We start from the raw sequence: 16999 nt of genomic DNA on the forward strand, positions 1-16999 counted from the left end.
CTGCAGAGGAGGTGGTCACATCATCCAGGGAGCATTTCATGCAACAGGAGGTGCAGAGAAGGGTGGCTGGGGAGTGTGTGGCCCCACAGCAACTGAGACCTGAACCCGACTCTCACCCTTCTCAACCACTCCACGACATTGTGATAGTAAAACAGGAGCAGAGGTAGAGATGAAATGCCATCCCCAAATGTTTGTGCCCAGAAAAGCTCTGCATACCTGTGGGCATTTCTGAGGTGGAGCACAAACCCCTTAGGAATGCTGACACGTGTGGTTTGTGCCAGGTTTGTCTATCAGGCAGTTCCCAGTTCGCTCAGAACACGGGGGAAATATTTAAGTGAAAGAAATGTGGCTTTTCTATGGGTCCTAACAGTAAGAGGGATACAGGAGAGCTCTAAGTCTCCATTTCCATCTGCTTTTCTGCAGCAAACAGCAGACCTGCAATTAATTTTCAGTGAGGAGGGGCTGCAGCTGATGCAGATCTGCCAAGCCCAGGCGCTGCCATGCAGAGGTTTCAGCATCGCAGGCTTGGATTTATGTGCTGACATCTCTTCCAGGCCCATCCCCAGCTCCAGCCTTCAGCTGAGGAGCAGCTCACAATCTCTGAGTAAGTAATTGGTTCCTTTTCTTTACCCCAAGACAGCATCACTCCTGTACAGTTTGGAAACTAAGTATAGGAATGATTTCACCCACCATTCTCAGCCTTGATGGGAGAGAAGGCCTGGCAGACAGCAGCTTTATGCTGCTGGTCAGGGCAGGAAGCAAGAAAGGATATTATATCAAACAGAAGGCATGGGAGAATTTCAGGTTAGATGGAGCATACTTAATCACAGAAGAATTGGGTCAGTGCTCTGGGACCTGTGTTCACTTCCTGCAGGAACCCTAACACAGCCCAAAATAGTAGCAGTTAGGAAAAAGCCAAATATCTTCCCATTTTTCTCCCCACAGCAAATACTAATGCTTACGTCATTAAAGGAGAAGCATAAATAGAACAAGCCTGGGGCTGTGATTTGCAAAGTTCTTGGTCTGTGGCTGAACCATCAGCTTTTCTTATAGCTCACTATTACCCACTTGTGCCATCTTTTCACTGAAGATGCTATCAGGATGAAATAGGCCTTCATATCCACCCAGTATTTGCAGCAGTCAGCTAAGAATCAGAGCATCCATCTCTAGGTTTTATGTAGCTTTCATCTCTCTGGCTGGGACAGCATGCACCAAAGAAAGTGTCCTAGTGGCAGTTTGGACCGTGTTTTGGAAAAGAAGGGAGAGTTTGGCTCTGTGGGTACAAGGTGTGCCACTCCTGTTGTCCTCAGGGACACAGAACAGCCCAGGCCTGTTTAATGTCACTGTTCAGAGCCACCACAGCCACTGCCTGCAGCACCTGGGTTTGCACCACTCTCCACCGTGCCCTCTCCAGCAGGTGTTCACTCCTCTCCAGAAACTGGCACCTGTAGAACACCTGAAAGCTGCACAGAGCCACACACCTCTGCCCATCCTTGCACCAGGCTTTGGAAGTGTTTCCAAGAGCGACTGGAGCCGGCAGAATCCAGGGGCAGGTCCTCAGCAGAGAGCTGCTGACATCAGTGGAAACAGCCTTGACACACATGAGGATCCTCATATTGTCCAGGGACACCCTAGAACTGAAATCCCCCTAGCAGGATTCCTGGGCCACCCACACGTCCAGGAAAGAAGAGATGTTTGGAAGAATTCCGGCTTTCAGCAGTAATTGGTGTGTGCAGAATCAATTCCCATTAAAAGCAGGTGGTTTTAAAGGAGCTGCTTGTCGCTTTAGTGCCTTGTAATACTTGAACCTCAAGTCCTGGGGTCCCGTGCCTGGTTCCCAAGGTAAACACATGTGATTTATTTCAAAAAGGCATCTGCAGCACAGGAATTCATGACATACACCCCTGATGGGCAGCAGCCAACTTTTCAAATGTGCCAAGTTGCCAGAATTTTATTAAAAGCCGTGAAGAGCTGGAGGGGAGGTGCAGAGAAAAGCACCCTCCTTCCCAAAGCCAGGTGGCTTAGTCTCCACTCACGCCGCTTCCCGAATGGATGAGGCAAGCTGGAGTCAAAGGTTCCTTCCAGCAACAGCTCAGTCCCCCTGGATGTGTCTCTGTAAGCTGCACAAATATTCTGGGGAGGGGGAGGGAGGGAGAGAAAAGAGTGAAATCTATTCAATTACATCAAGATCACGACTGGCCACAGTAAAATCATTTATGGAGTGAGGGAACCCGGAGGGTTTGGGCTGGAGCCATCTGCAGTTATTTGGTATATACAGAATCGGTTTCTATGGATTTTATTAATAGGTCACGCGATTGTATACGAGGATGTGAGATCTGAATCTCTCAGGAGGGGTCCCTGGTTGGGGTTTCTATTGCCTTTATAGGCAATGGCTCAAACTTTCTTGCAGCAGTAACTCCTTAAAAACTTGAGGGGAATGGGGCTGGTTTTAGGATCCAGCCCATTTTTTTTTCTCCCCCACCAAAATCTCGAATTGACTTTGTTCCTCTTCCTCTCCACAACACATTTACTAAATGGAGAAACAAGGAAATAATCACAGAAATATTCTTACTTACTTTTTCCATTGTCTGCATGAATTTTCTCTCTTTCCCACCAGTCTGAGGGATATCTGGTACATAACTCAGCTCCCCCTTCCATCTGGTTTTCAGCCTCTCGTTGGCTCTTTTTGGGGTAATTTTGCTTCTATGCCATTGTTGGCTCCTTCCATACAGAGAGTTGAGCCCAAAGGAACTTGGACACACAACAGAGATTTGGGAGAGTGGGTGTAGATCAGAACAGCCCAGAGGCTTCTCTGCCTTCCCAGGGAGCTGCCCAAGGAGCCCTGAGCTGTTCTGGAGAGCAAGCTGTGACTCAGGAACAGTCTAAAACTCTTTGATCTTAACTATGGCTCCATTTTACTTTCATTGCCCCAAAGAGGCAAACCCAAACCAAGTTATCAGAGCAATTCCTTCCCATCCCAGCCATGTGGAGAAAGCTGGGCCCTGCAGAAGGCTACCCTGCTGCAGCAGACACCACCATCCTCACCAGCACTCCAGCTGAGGAAGCCCCATCCCAGAATCAAGGGGTTTCACCCCTGTTTCTCACCATCTCCTGACTTTTTGTGTCAGCCCTAGGTAGGACAGCTGGCATCCAGTCCCGTTTTTCCAGAAGGGAGGAGAACCTCAGCTGAAGAGCAGAGCTCACACTCCATCCATCTTGAAATCACAGGCAGGGATCCCACCCGGTGTCTCACTGATATAACCTGCGGGAGCACGGGAAACCACACCTGGACCGAGCGGGGTGAGGGATGGGGCATCAGCCGGGGTGAGGGTCAGCCCGGGGGTCGGAGCTGCCCCGGGATCGGAGCTGCCCCGGGATTCGGAGCTGCCCCGGGATTCGGAGCTGCCCCGGGATTCGGAGCTGCCCCGGGATTCGGAGCTTCCCCGGGGGTCGGAACCGCGCCGGGGCTGTCCCGTGGCTCAGAGCTCACCGGGGCTAATCCCACCTGCAGGGCCAGGGCAGCACCACCGGGACCGAGCGGGGCTGCGGGACGGGGCCTCACCCGGGATGCGAACCCGCCCGGGGGCCGGGACGGCACCACGGCTCGGAACCAACCCGAGGTCCGGAGCCGCCGCAGGGTTCGGAACCGCCCCGGGGCTCAGAGCTGCCTCGGGGCTCGGAACCACGCCGGGTTTCGGAGCTGCCCCGGGGTTTGGAACTGGACCTGGGCTCGGAACCACACCGGGTTTCGGAGCCACCCCGGGGTTTGCAGCTGCCCCTGGGCTCGGAACCACGCCAGGTTTCGGAGCTGCCCCTGGGCTCTGAGCTGCCCCGGGGCTTGGAGCTGCCGCAGGGTTTCGGAGCTGGACCTGGGCTCGGAACCACGCCGGGTTTCGGAGCTGCCCCGGGGTTTGGAGCTGCCCCTGGGCTCGGAGCCGCCCCGGTGTCGCCCCCCGGAGGCGGGGCAGGCCCGGCCCGCCGTGGCCCGGCTCGCTCGGTGGCCGGCGGGGCCGGTCCGCCCCCGGGCCCGTGCCCGTCCCATTGGCCGCGGCGGCTCCGCGCGTCACCGCTTCCTCCCGCTTTTGTGCGCCGCCCCGGCCGAGCCGCAGCCGAGCGGGGCCGAGCCGGGCTGTGCTGGGCTGAGCCGGGCTGAGCCGGGCTGAGCCGTTCGGAGCCGCGCTGGGTGCCGGATCCGCGGTGCTGACAGCAGCCCCGGGCGGCCGCGCATGTCCCTCCATCGGTGACCCCGGTAAGTCCGTCCTCAGCCCCCTCTTTCCGCGGGCGCTGAGTCCTTGCCTCTGTGAATAGTTTCGTTCTTTTTGATTATTTTACTGTCTGCAGCGGTGACCGGGAGTTTTGGAGCCGGGTCTGGCTTCCGCGGCTTTTTCTTCCTTCCTTTCGAGTCTTGCAGCGGAGCTCGTCCCTGCGGCTGTGCCCGGGGGAATCGGGGGTCCCCAGGTGCGCTCCCCAGGAGGAGGGCGCGGGTTGCCGTGGCCGTGGGTGCGGACTGAAGGACTGACCTTCCCCGGGGCTCCCCGCACAGCCCTGCCTTGCGCTGGTGCTCTCGGCTCGCTTTTCTCCCCACGCTGTCGCCTGGGTGCCTGTCCCAGCTGCAGCTGCTGACAGCGGGGATTAGACTCCAGTCCCCGTGTGGGGATGCTTTAGCGTCTGCAGCGAGCTGTTTCTGGATGTGGTCACTTGGGTCCCTGGAAAACATCCAGGGAGGTGCGGGGGTGCTTGGCCATCCCTCAGTGTCCTGCAGAGCTCTCCCTGCGCCGCCTGTGCGGAGCGGGGAGGATGCGATGAGGAGGGGAGGATGGGATGAGGAGGGGAGGAAGGCTCCGCGGACCCGAAGCCCTTCCCCGCGTGGTGCGAGTGCCCGGCGGGGCTGGGAAAGCCGGATTCCCACCTGGACGGAGCGAGCGGCTGCCGTGGGGGCTGCGCCGCCAGGCGGGATGATGCTCAGGAGGGATTTGTGCTGCCCGCACCAAACCTCTGCCGGAGCGGGGCAGAGGTGGGAGCCGTGGAGCAGCCGGGCAGGTCGTGCACGGTGGCCAAGCACAGCTCTTGCTGGCCCTGACGCAGCTCGGAGAGAGGCTTCTCCCTCGGCTGCTGCTTTTATCCTCCTCTTCAATTCCTGTCTTGTAATCCAGAGTTTTTGGGAGTGGAGCTGCTCCTGGTTCGGGGAAGGGTCTTGCATGTGTTGCTGGTGCATGAACCAAAACCACGGGGCTCACTTGGGATCTGGAGGCTGGGATTTGTGCAGGGCTGAAGTGATCCCAAGGGATTTCCAGGATCAAGCTACTTCACTTCTTTGGTGAGAGTGAATGGTTGGGGGAGGATTTCTTTCTGTGACACCTGGATTTATTTCCAGTGTGGTGTGTGCAGTTTGATGTAGCTCCTGTGCAGGATGTGTGCATGGACTGCAGCTCTTGGAAGCAGTTCCTCAGGTGTCCATGAGGTCAGTTGCATTTGGGGCTTTGCTCTACCCATGTCTCGATGTCTGTGTCAGATGGTCCAATTTCCAGAACCCCTAATTTGACATTAATTATAAATGGGTATTCAAGGTTTCCCAGGGCTCCTGCAGATCAGAGCAGACCTCCACAGCTGGGCACAGCCTTTGCCCTGGGAATGTTTTGCAGCTTGTAAAGGCTCCTCTGTTGAGGCAGGACGTGAGGCTGGATGGGCTGCCAGCCTGGTGGGATGTGGATGTAAAGGACCTTTTATACCTTCCTCGTGTGAACGGCTTTTGGTGCCGCAATTTTTTCCACGGGTCCTTAATCTCCACCAGAAACCCACAGCTCTGCCCTGTCAACGTGTGCTGATGGGCAATGCATTTATTTTTCTGGAGGCTGTCTGAGCCTGTGAGGGAAGTGTGCTCACGCAGAGAGATGTGGTCTGGATTTTCACCCAGACGAGGCGACTCCGGCACGAAGAGCCAGCGGCCGTGGCGGCCAGAGGAGCGGCTCCGTCCCGTCCGGAACGTTCCTGCTGCCTGCTGCTGCTGGGTGATTTCAGCTTGGACCCGATGCTCCGTGAGTTTTCCCGTTGGGACGACGCCGGCGTGGCTCCCACGGCGTGTCTGGCTCCCTGGCAGAGCCGTGGGATGGAGCAGCACGGAAAGTGATTCCAGCTTCCAGTGCTTCCAGCCCCGCTCTCCCAGACGGACGTGGGAACGAGCGCAAGGCTGGCAGCAGCTTCTGCTCTGGTGGATCTGGCCCTGCTGTCGGAGACCTGCTGGTGGAGGCTGGAGGGAAGTGAGTCAGGGTTTGCTGTTAGAAGGGATATCTTTTATTAGACTGCTCGGGGAAGGCAGGCTGGCTCTGGAGTGCACAAGCCTGTCTACACGTAGAAGAAAGGAGGGAGCGATTGCTCGGAGTGTGCCTTGGCTCTCCAGACTGAGGGAATCATCTGAAAGAAAACGGAAAGAATAAAAAAAAAAGACAGATTCAACTACAGTTCATCTAAGGAAGCACAATTTCATCTCTCTGTAGATCTCTGGAGTGCTGAGATGCAGCACAGGCCAGGGACATGCATCCTTTGTGCCAGCCCTTCACAGGAGGTGGCCGAGCCCTTCCAGCCTGGCTCCCACAGCGAGGAGCTGTGGGAGGCAGGGCTGGTGCTCGCTGGTGCCTGACGGTAGCAGGAGGCTGCTGGGCTCAGTCCCTTCCTCTCCCCTCTTTGCACAGGGCACAGGCCAAGCACAGTGTGCACAGAAATGTGCAGAATGTCAGCTGTGCACTGGGGAGGTGGAAAATGCAGTGTGGAGCCGTAAGAAGTGGAATATGGATTTGAACTTTTTTATTTTCTATTATTTCCCCAGACAGGCAGAAAAAGCTATAGCTATATATATAGCTATATTCACCAATACTGAACCTGGCAGGTTCACCCTCAATCCCCAAGCTTTATTTATTTAGCTACTTAAGCTCCACAAGGGGAAATGGGTGACCAAGTGTTTTTGGTGAGTCCCTCCAAGGAGCACGTCCCCTTTCTCCCAGGGCAGTTCAGTATTTCTTTCTAGCACCTCTTCTGCCTTTGCTGAGTGCAGTGTGAGATGCACAGGTGGTGGTTGTCATCTCAGTGGTGCCTGAACCACACTGTCTCCACAGGCTGGCCCCATATCCTGCCTGGCATGAGCCTTCATCTTATGTGGTCAGTGCTGTGGTGAGCATCAGACAGGCAGGATGAGGGGTTTTCTGTCTGTGAAGGTGCAGGGTGAGCACACAGGAGTGTGGATATGTGGGCATTTTTGTTTGTTTTCTGTCTGTCCCTGCAGTTCTGATCTGGTCTGGCCGAGTAATCTTCTTGCTAGTTGCTAAAATGCTGCTGGTGCCCAAATCAAAAGGGTGGTCAGGCCTTGGCACAGGCTGCCCAGGGAAGTGGTGGAATCACCATCCCTGGAAATGTTCAAAAACAGTGTAGAGGTGGCACCTGGGGACAGGGTTTAGTGGTGGACTTGGCAGTGCTGAGTTAATGATTGGACTCGATGTCAGAGGTCTTTTCCAACCTTAGTGATTCTACGATCCAGTCAGTCTCAGTTCATCTTTAATGACACAAGAAATGAAAAGCTAAGATCCCCTTTAACAATCAATGCCTTGCTCCTCAGAGCCCTGGGGAGCTGTTCCCTGCAGCAGAGCTGTTGCACAGGTATGAGGAGCACAGGGAGAACACTGCAGAGGGGCTGCAGGCAGGGGGTGCCTGGCTCCCTGCTTTGTTTTGGCACTGGGAATGTTGCTCCAGGAGCTTCCCCTGGAGCCCCAGGGCTTGGGGCCAGGCTGAGACCAGGATGGTGGAAGAAGCAGCATCAGCATGGCCCCTGATGGGGACCCCTGCAGCTCTACATTGTGGGAGAATGGATTGTAAGAGAACAGAGATAGTGCTGAAGGCAAACTCACCCTTTTGGGTGCTAATTACTGTGCTAATTACCAAAGAGTGGCAACAGCCTTGCCCTTAACAGGTCACAGCTATGTCCAGTAAGGATGGGTGTTATAAAGGAGTGGGTTAGCTGGCCCACTGGGGTGTAGCTTGAGTTGGCATCAGTTGTGTGTAGAAGAAGGAAGAGAGAGACTGGGAGAAGGAGTCAGTGTTGTGTGGAGCTGACCATGGAAAGTTCACAGAGAAAAGGGATGAAAGTTTTGCTGTTGGACTGACTCCTGCCACCCTTTTTGGTGTCAGTCATTTGAGCACTGTGTCAGTCAGGGGAAAGGTATGGAACTTTTACAGCAGGATAATAAACTGATGGTGTTGGTCAGTTTGAACCCACTGCCAGCTGCTGCCCTGTGTGAGGAATGAGCATCAATGCCAACACTCCATCCCTGTCTCTGTGACCAGGGGTGGGGATGCACCATTGCATCTTACTGCTGTGTCTGGTCCCAGGTGCCAGCCTCTGTTCCCAGGGCACTTGGAGTGTCTGTGAAGAGAACCCAGAGGGTTTGACCTGAGGCTTTTAGAGGTCAAAGGAGAAGGGTATACCTGTACCCTCTAGAAGAGGGGGTTCAGCTCCCAAATGCATTCCCCAAGCACCTTTTTTCTATGCTGGAAGATCCTAATACAAAGTGGCTCAGAATTCAATGAGGCTCTGTGGTTGTTTCTGCTCTCTTGAGTTAAACCCCAGGCTGGCCACCATTTTATGCAGAACCAATTGTCACTTCTGCGAGAGCTCCTCTGATTTTATTCTCTCCACTCTGGGAAATGATTGCGTGCAGCCCAGGGAGAAGGAGCTGTAAGAGCAGTGAACCAGGGTGGAGCTGAGCCAGGGTTTGGCTCAGAAGCTGCCCGGGACAAAGTCCGGCTGGCAGAGCGTGCTGTGCCCAGCAGCTTGGGCCAGGTCCTGGAAGCTGTGTGGGCTGCTGTGTAAACAGTATGTCTTCAGGCCAGGTCCTGGGGGCTGGGAGGATGGGTCAAGTGTTCAGGTGGTGATTAAACACCAAATTGCTTGAAAAAAATAGCCCTGGGTGGGTGGATTAGAGGTGCTCTGCAATACTTGTGTGGCCAGGACTTGCCGTGCTAAAGTGACAAAAAGTCATCTGATTGATAGCAGGGTGATTCAGGTGGAGAGAAAGACTTTGTACAGTTGCTTTGGGAAAATAATTTGTGAGATAAGAAGTCTTTGTGATGGAGGTAGGAACGCCTTAAATTCATCAGTGCTGAAGGGTGCATGTGTCTTGGCATGGTTATGTTTGTCTTGTCCATGTGCACAGTGGCTTTCAGTGCTCTCAAATCCCCAAGGAAATATTGCAAACTTTGCACATGACTGTCCTGAGCACAGATCTTGTGTGTAAGAGTGAACCCTGCGTTGAACTGGTGCAGAGGGCCAGAGGAAGGTGCTGCTGCTTTGGCACATCTGCTGAGGTCTGTCCTTGCTGAGGTTGTCCTTGTCCTGCAGCAGTCAGGCAGCTGGGCTGGATGGTCACTGTAGATCCCTTTGGATTGAACTATTCCATTCCATGGATGTGCAGGGAAGTCTGTTGTGATGAGGATGGTGGATTACTCGGATTGCTCAGTATTTCTGTGCTGCAGCCTCTTGTTTTTGGGGCTTTTTACTGAGCAGAGCTCATATCATCACAGTCTAGTTGTGAACTGCAAATAATGCAGAACCATCCATGGTAAATAAGAGGCCAGACGAATATAGCAGATCTTTAATTTCTTCACAGTGGGCTGTCTGCACCTTTTACTCTCAAGGTGGCAGCAGGGATGCTCTGTCCCAGGCCATAAAGATCCTGCAGAAGGATGGTGGGCACAGGGGGATGGGCACATCTGGCTCTCACCAGCTCTTAATAACAGTCATATCTTGCCCAAATACAAATTTAAGGGTTGGGGCATCTCCTGCATGGGGCAGTGATTTGATAAGGGAGGGTTGTTTGGGTTAAATGCCCTGGGGAGAAGGTGTGAGGGTGAGGCCTGTTATCATGGGTGGTGGAGGTGAACAGCAGAGCAGGTGAGAGTGCATGCAGAGAAACTCTCTTAAATACTCTCTTCCTTTCAGCCTGCTCCTCTTCCTCTCTGTCACTACCTGGGGAGTGCCCCTGGGGGGATCTGTCCCTCTCTTGCAGTGTCATTGCTGGTAACACTGTTATCTATAGCTGGGTGATGCAGATGGGGCTGATGATAGTGTTATCTACAGAGGGGTGATAACCCTCAGGTCACTTTGCTGTGAGAATTTGGGGCTGGAGGGGGTGTGTGGGCTGGGTCTGTGGGGCAGAGAGTTTGGGAGTGTGTAAGTGATGAATAACCAGTATCTCAACATCAGAAATCAAAGATTTGGGCCTCCTTTTGTTGAGACTGATCTGTGCATTGGTGTAGTGTGGAGCAGGGCTTGTTTGATGAAGATTCCTTCAATTAAGATACCAGGCTGGGCCAAGCTCCTGGAGAACTTTCCTTGCTGATGGAAAGTGTTCATACTGCAGCCTCAGTGCCTTCTGTTTGCCTTGCAGCACAAAACTACAGCACTGGTCCCTCTACTGGAATCCTTCTGCTGGTTTCCTCTTGGGGAGTGGCCTCTGGGAAACCTCAGCACCTACTGGTTAATAAACCACTGGTTTGTTGCTCCTTGCTCTTAGTCCCTCAGTGCTGGTGCTAACAGAATAGCAAGAGTCATTAGAGAAATATGCAAGATATTCCACTTATTTCTCATTGGATGGTGCTGGTAGCAAGGAAAAGAGATAAACAGACTGTTGAGCTGTGCTTAGCTTATTGCATCATTGATTTTTGACTGGAAGGGTCAAGGTCCAGCTCTGGATGTTGTTGCAGGATGCATTTGAGCTGCTCCTGAGCTGTGCTGTGCCAGAGGGAAAAAGTTTGGGATAGGCATCATTTTAGTGCTCTCTCCTTGTTCCTTCTGAATGGTGGCCATGGCTGAAGTGCCTTGGTAGAGTTCATGATGGGACAGGTCCTGTCAGGTTGATTTCTTGGCTTTGCACTGGGAAATTGTGCACTTGACTCCTGTTAAGCCCCAGGAGCTGCTCCTCCTGTGGCAGTGGCAGCCAAGGGAAGCCCTGCTGGCATCTGCTGCAGCCTGCTGGGTGTTGGGGCTGGGAGGGGACATCAGGGCTCCCTGCATGTGGAACCACACAGCACAGAGTGGGGCTCTGCCCCACTCCTGCCCTCAGTTTCCTGCCAGGATGGCTCTTGGTGGCTTGGCTGGCTGGAGCTGCTTCACTGGTGGAAGCTGAGGTCTGCTTGCTCCTCTTGGGACATGTCTGAAATGAAGGATTTGAGGAACCGTGCCTGTTCTTGCCTATTTTTGTTTGGATTGGGGGTGCTTACTGAGACTCTCCACAGTGCTCTTCCCAAGAATTTGAAATGTTAAAGATGTGCAGAACGCACCTGGCTGGTGACACAAGAAAAAGAGAGAAAAACGTTTGTTTAATCATTCCAATATTTCAGCAACTTCACCTCCAGCATTACAGGTGTGAATGAAACCTGGTGTGAGCCTGGTGGGCTGTAAGGGCTGAGGATGTGTTTTCACAATTGGCTTTTGGACCCAGCACAAAAGGTGCTGAAGATTGCAACTGCCTTCATCTCTGGATGGGAGTGAGCTGGTTCTAGTCTTATTTTATGTCCAGGAAATCCTGTGCTGGAGAGCTTTCCTTTCAGGAGCCCAGTGGGGCTGTGCCAGTGTGGCACACTGAGCATGGATGAGATGGAGCAAGGCTCCCTGTACCTGGTTCCTCCTCCCTTGGGAAGTTGATTTGCCTTTCAGGTGTTGCCAGAGAGGTGCAGTTTGGTGTCTCACCCCTGTGGGAGCTTCCCAGGCAGCAGGGCTTGTGTGGTTGCTCAGGGAGTCACCAGGAGGTGATGAAAGTGGGGAATGTTTGTGGAAGGACATGGGATGTGTTGAACAGGACCTCCCCTTGCTGCATGGGGATCTTACCCCATAACCTGTCTTGGACTGGATTTCCAAAACCTTGGACAGGTGTGGTTGAAGGGCTCTAGGCTGCCTCACAGGACACCACCCCCTTCATGTGCAGGAGTGTCACCAGGGGCTTGGAGTGGTGCCCCTGCAGGAATGTCTCCAACCCAGAGAGGATTCCTGCCAATCCCTGCCTGTCTGCTGCTTCCCTCTCCCCTTGCTGCCTGCAGCAGGCATCTCTGATAACACCCCTGGCTCAGCACCACGGGGGATCCTGGCAGCTGCAGCCTGTGCTAAATGCTAAATTAAAAAAAGCTAAATGCTTTCATGGGGCACAATTGGTGGCATTTCCCACAGAACCTCCTGTGGGAGGTACCTTGCTGCAAAGCTCTATTTTGGGGCTGTCTCTGACGTAATCTGTCAAGACACGGGCTGCTCTTTGACTTAGTGCTGGAAGTCTGGTTGGGGATGGGTGACCAGTTGCTTACCTAGCATTACCAAAGCAACGAGTTGTTGCTTTCCATGACTCATGAAAATGCACTGTAGGCTCTCTTAAGAATGGCTGAGATCATTTTTTGGCTGGCTTTGGGCATCTGGTTTCCTTAGCAAATAGCAGTGGGGGTGGAGGGAGGGGGATTTCCAAACTCGTTTCTTTGTACGTGTGATCTGGTTTTTAGAGCTCAGCTCAGAAAGTATTTACTTCGTTTTAAAAAGGGGATGAAAAAAAAGGGCCTGTAACTTCCGTGTCTGTTTAGTTTTTGTAGCCTGTTTCATTTAGTCGTGGTTTGGTGTAAAAAGGGGAAAGGTGCTAATAATATTACAGAGCCATGTGCTGTGTTTCTCCTCTTAAATATGCAAAGATAGAAACATTACAAGTGGTATTTTCCTCTCAGAGCAAATCTTTCTAGGGAAGGAGAAGGAGACACAGAGGAAATTCTGCAAACAAAACTGTAATTTCATCTTTTTTTTTTTTTTAGACCACGTTTGCTCAAGTAGGGGACTTTGATGATGTAGCAGAGCAGAGTCTTAGCAAGAGGTGTTTTAGTGTCTGGTTAATCTATTATTTTTAAAGTATTTATTTATTTATTTATTTATTATTTATTTGTAGACCCTGGATTCACTTTGGGTTCTTTTCCTGTGCATTCCAAAGGCAGCAGCACAGACATCCTTGAGAACCAAGTGCAGCCAGATAAGCATTAACCAGAAGAGCATCAGAGCCCTGTGACAGCTTCAGAGGGCAGGAGGTCCCCAGGTGTAGTGGCACCTCTGCAGCCAGCTTGCAGCAGCCTCTGTGGAATCCTTCCCCACCTCTGCAGGCACCTGAGAGCAGCCAGAGAGAAGGGAGGGGAAATCCTGGGTGGGCAGAAGGTGATGGTTTGGATGGGGAGATCAGTGGCACGGTGGGTTTGGTGTGCACATCCCTCTCAGGGCTGGGGGAGCGAGGGTTTGGTGTGTTCCACACTGTGCAGCCACAGTGGCCGAGCTCAGGGGTTTGGAAGCTGTGGACCAGCCTCTAACACTGGGCATGGGCAGTGCTGGTGCCTGGCTGGGGTTCACTCTGCAGCCAGGGCTGTCCTGGTGCTGAGGGATGGGGCTGGAGCTGCCCCAGGGCTGCTGAGGAGCTGCAGGTCTGTGCTGGGAGCAGCAGGGACACAACAGCAGCTCCATGGCCCGGCCCTGGGCCAGGGCTGAGCGGGAATAACGTGACTGAACAGGTTTGTGTTCACTTCCTCCTCATCTTGGATGAGATAATGCAGAAACACAGAGGCTGTGCCAGCCAGTGGTGAGGTTTCCTTCTGTGCCCCGAGGTTTCCTTCTCTGCCTCGAGGTTTCCTTCTCTGCCCCATGAGCAGGAGGAGCTGCCTGCTGCTGTCTTTATGAAAAGCTGACGAAAAGCAAACCCTTGGAGCTCGAGGAATGGCACAGAGCTCCAGGGAGGGTGAGGGATGCCATTCCCAGGGCTTGGCTCGGGGCTGCTGCCTGTGCCAGCAGCTGCTGTGAGCACCGCAGTGCTCCGACCCTTCTCCTCCACCTCTGAATTTCTCTGCATTTTTTGTAGTTAGTTTGGACAAAATGTGTTGCACTGCACCAGGTGGATGTTTTCTACGTAAGGAAAAGGGTTCCAGTTTCACCTTAGGACTTTCAAGGGAAAAACACTAGAAGTTTCTAAGCTGTCCTGGTAGTAATTGGCTCAAGGCCAAGACAAAAGCACTGATAGGTCTCTTTAGCTGTTTCTCAGAAATTTAGTTCTTTTCTGTTGGGCTATTTGCCAAAAAACCCACCTAAATCCTTCAATATTTAAGGAAGAGCATGAGGCTTCTCACCGCATTTTCAGGGTATTGTAGCAGGTGTGTGGAATCCCTCCCTACGCTGTGCACAGCTTTGTTCTTTTGTTCTGTATTATTTTCTTCTTTAATTAAAACCATTTTTGCTTTTTCAAGACACATTTGATCATGCTGTCTTGCTAATTATTTTAAGCCATTTTTGTGAGGTGCTGGGCACCCTCAGAGTGTATTTGAGCTAAAAATACCTGGCTCAGTGAGAATTCCAATAAGAATGGGTAAAGACCACTGATTTAACCAGAAGTGTAGTCTTTACCCCCTTTTTCCATGGATAAAATGTATTCAGTGCATAGCCTAGCATGCCACAGATCCAAGTCTTCTAGGTCTTAATTGTTTTGTTCCATGGAAAAATAGGAAATAAATTTGACCTGAGGTCTTCTGCTCTTTGTGGTGCTTTGTGAGTGTTTGAACATGTGGCCAAAGTTTATTTTTCTGAAGCAGTGGGCAGCTGCAGCCCAGGTGTCTGTAGTGCCATGGTGACACTGCCCCAGGCTCAGGAACAGCACAGGATGAGCTCTGTGAGATCCAACACAGGCTTTGTCAGAAGGTCAAGTCCTTATTTATAAACTAATTTTTACCATAAGGTAAATTTCTGCTGGACAAGATCTACCAGTAGCTGTGAATCTGGTGGTTTTGGTGAGCAGGGAAGGCCAGCAGATGAGCTGGCATAGCTGAATTCCATGGCTTTACCCTGCTCAGTGCTGGATAAAAGAAGTGAAAACAAAATTTAGAAAGATGTTCTACTGTATTAGTATTTTATTTTTTTTTAACTGCTGTGCCTTGATATTGTCCCCCAGTGCATAATGTTCTTTTGACTAGGAAAGCCAGAATCAGGGTACCCCAAAGGGGCTGCTTAGTTTCTAGACAGGTGTTCCTATGAAAGCTGTATTTTTCCATCTGTAACTTACAAATGGAGATGTTGAAGGAACCCACCTCTCCCCCAAATTAAGTCATTCCCTGTCCAATCTAAGGTTTCCAGTGCATAGTAGGAAAAAGTTTCTGCATGGTGCAAAAAAAGGAATCCTGGATCACATTCTTTCCTCCAAAAAATGCAGATTTATTTCTTTTAAAGTAGATCTTTCTATTCCTTCTTGTTTGAGCATTTCAGACATGACTTACACTTTCTTCAACTTTTGACATCTGCAAATAGTTCTTTTTAACAAAAAGAAAAGGGGGAAGTGAGGATTCTGATGTAATCATGTGACTCCAGGAACAAGGTTCTTATGAAAAACACAATCCTGTGAGAATTTGCAATGCTCAGGGTTATCCCATTGTTCAGCATAAAATGAAATAAAACCTTCTAATCCCAGCTTCCTTTCCAGAGATGCTGCCCCATCCCTTGGTGTCATTCTTGTTACAAGAAATGTTTAGGCTGTGTGGCTTTTGGTGGTTTTTTTTTTTTTTATGGTGTGGGGTCTTTTTTATGATTTATAGGGTGAAATATTTTTCTCCTTGCGTGGTGAAATTTGCAGATCTGTGGCCTTGAGGCTCTCAGGTGCTCTCTGGGTTGTGTGGGGATGGTCTCTTGTGGAAGCCTTGCACTCTTTATGCATTTTAAAACCAAGAGAAAGCCTTGCTGCTGTTGTGGCATGAATCAATGGGAATTGTCATGTAAACCTAAGCTGCACTGGAGCCTCTTCTCTCCAATCCCTTTGGTTCTTTGCATTTCCCTTTCTGGGGTGGTTGGGGTTTTTTATCTTTTTTCTGAAAGTCCCTCACAGAAGGCTTGGATGTTTGCTGTCTGTGCTCTTGCCAACCTGCCTTTTGCAAAAGTAAATGAAGTGCCTTTCCGTCTTGGACAGGAGCAGGCTTGAGAGCTCAGAGAAGCACAAGTACTCTGACAGTACAAAAATGAGGTTCCTATGCTGCTCATGGCTGTGGGACAGGAATTAGGGCACTTGCTTGGGTGCCTCAGAGCTCACTGAAGCTGAAAACCAGGCTAATGCAAGTCCTCTGTTGCTTAACTCTCCTTGGGTAAGCCCTGTTAGCTGTCTCTGGAGGTGTTCAAAACCTGCCTGGACCTGATCCTGTGCAACCTGCTCTGGGTGAGCCTCTTCAGCAGTGGGGTTGGACTGGGAGAGCTGAAGGTCTCCAGCCCTCTGGAGACCCCCGAGACCTCCAGCCCTTTGGAGACCCCCGAGACCTCCAGCCCTCTGGAGACCCCCAAGATCTCCAGGCCCTTTGGAGACCCCCAAGATGTCCAGGCCCTTTGGAGACCCCCAAGATGTCCAGGCCCTTTGGAGACCCCCAAGATGTCCAGGCCCTTTGGAGACCCCCGAGACCTCCAGCCCTCTGGAGACCCCCAAGATCTCCAGGCCCTTTGGAGACCCCCAAGATCTCCAGGCCCTTTGGAGACCCCCAAGATCTCCAGGCCCTTTGGAGACCCCCAAGATCTCCAGGCCCTTTGGAGACCCCCAAGATCTCCAGGCCCTTTGGAGACCCCCAAGATCTCCAGCCCTCTGGAGACCCCCGAGACCTCCAGCCCTCTGGAGACCCCCGAGACCTCCAGCCCTCTGGAGACCCCCGAGATCTCCAGCCCTCTGGAGACCCCCGAGATCTCCAGCCCTCTGGAGACCCCCGAGATCTCCAGCCCTCTGGAGACCCCAAAGATCTCCAGTCCTCTGGAGACCCCAAAGATCTCCAGTCCTCTGGAGACCCCAAAGATCTCCAGCCCTTGGGAGCTGTTCTGTGCCTCTGTGAACATCTGGAAAACAAGATGTCCTCAGAGGGCAGCTCTCCCACCACAAGCAGGCGAGCAGAGCCAGCGTGTTCCTCTGCGACATGGGAGATATTTATCCTGTGACTA

At 52.2% G+C, this 16999-nt stretch overlaps 1 protein-coding gene across 2 annotated transcripts in view; it reads left to right on the plus strand.

The window, feature by feature from the left end:
* The first annotated feature begins 4105 nt into the window (after positions 1 to 4105).
* LOC134560542 (mitogen-activated protein kinase kinase kinase 3-like) overlaps positions 4106 to 16999 on the plus strand; it is a 77834-nt gene continuing 64940 nt past the window's right edge. For both annotated transcript variants that reach the window (XM_063416656.1, XM_063416666.1), the window contains exon 1: positions 4106 to 4249. The gene's annotated coding sequence lies outside the window, so the exon portion shown is untranslated. The remainder of the gene's footprint in view (positions 4250 to 16999) is intronic.

Source organism: Prinia subflava, chromosome 1 (assembly GCF_021018805.1).
Source record: "Prinia subflava isolate CZ2003 ecotype Zambia chromosome 1, Cam_Psub_1.2, whole genome shotgun sequence".
Lineage (NCBI taxonomy): Eukaryota > Metazoa > Chordata > Aves > Passeriformes > Cisticolidae > Prinia > Prinia subflava.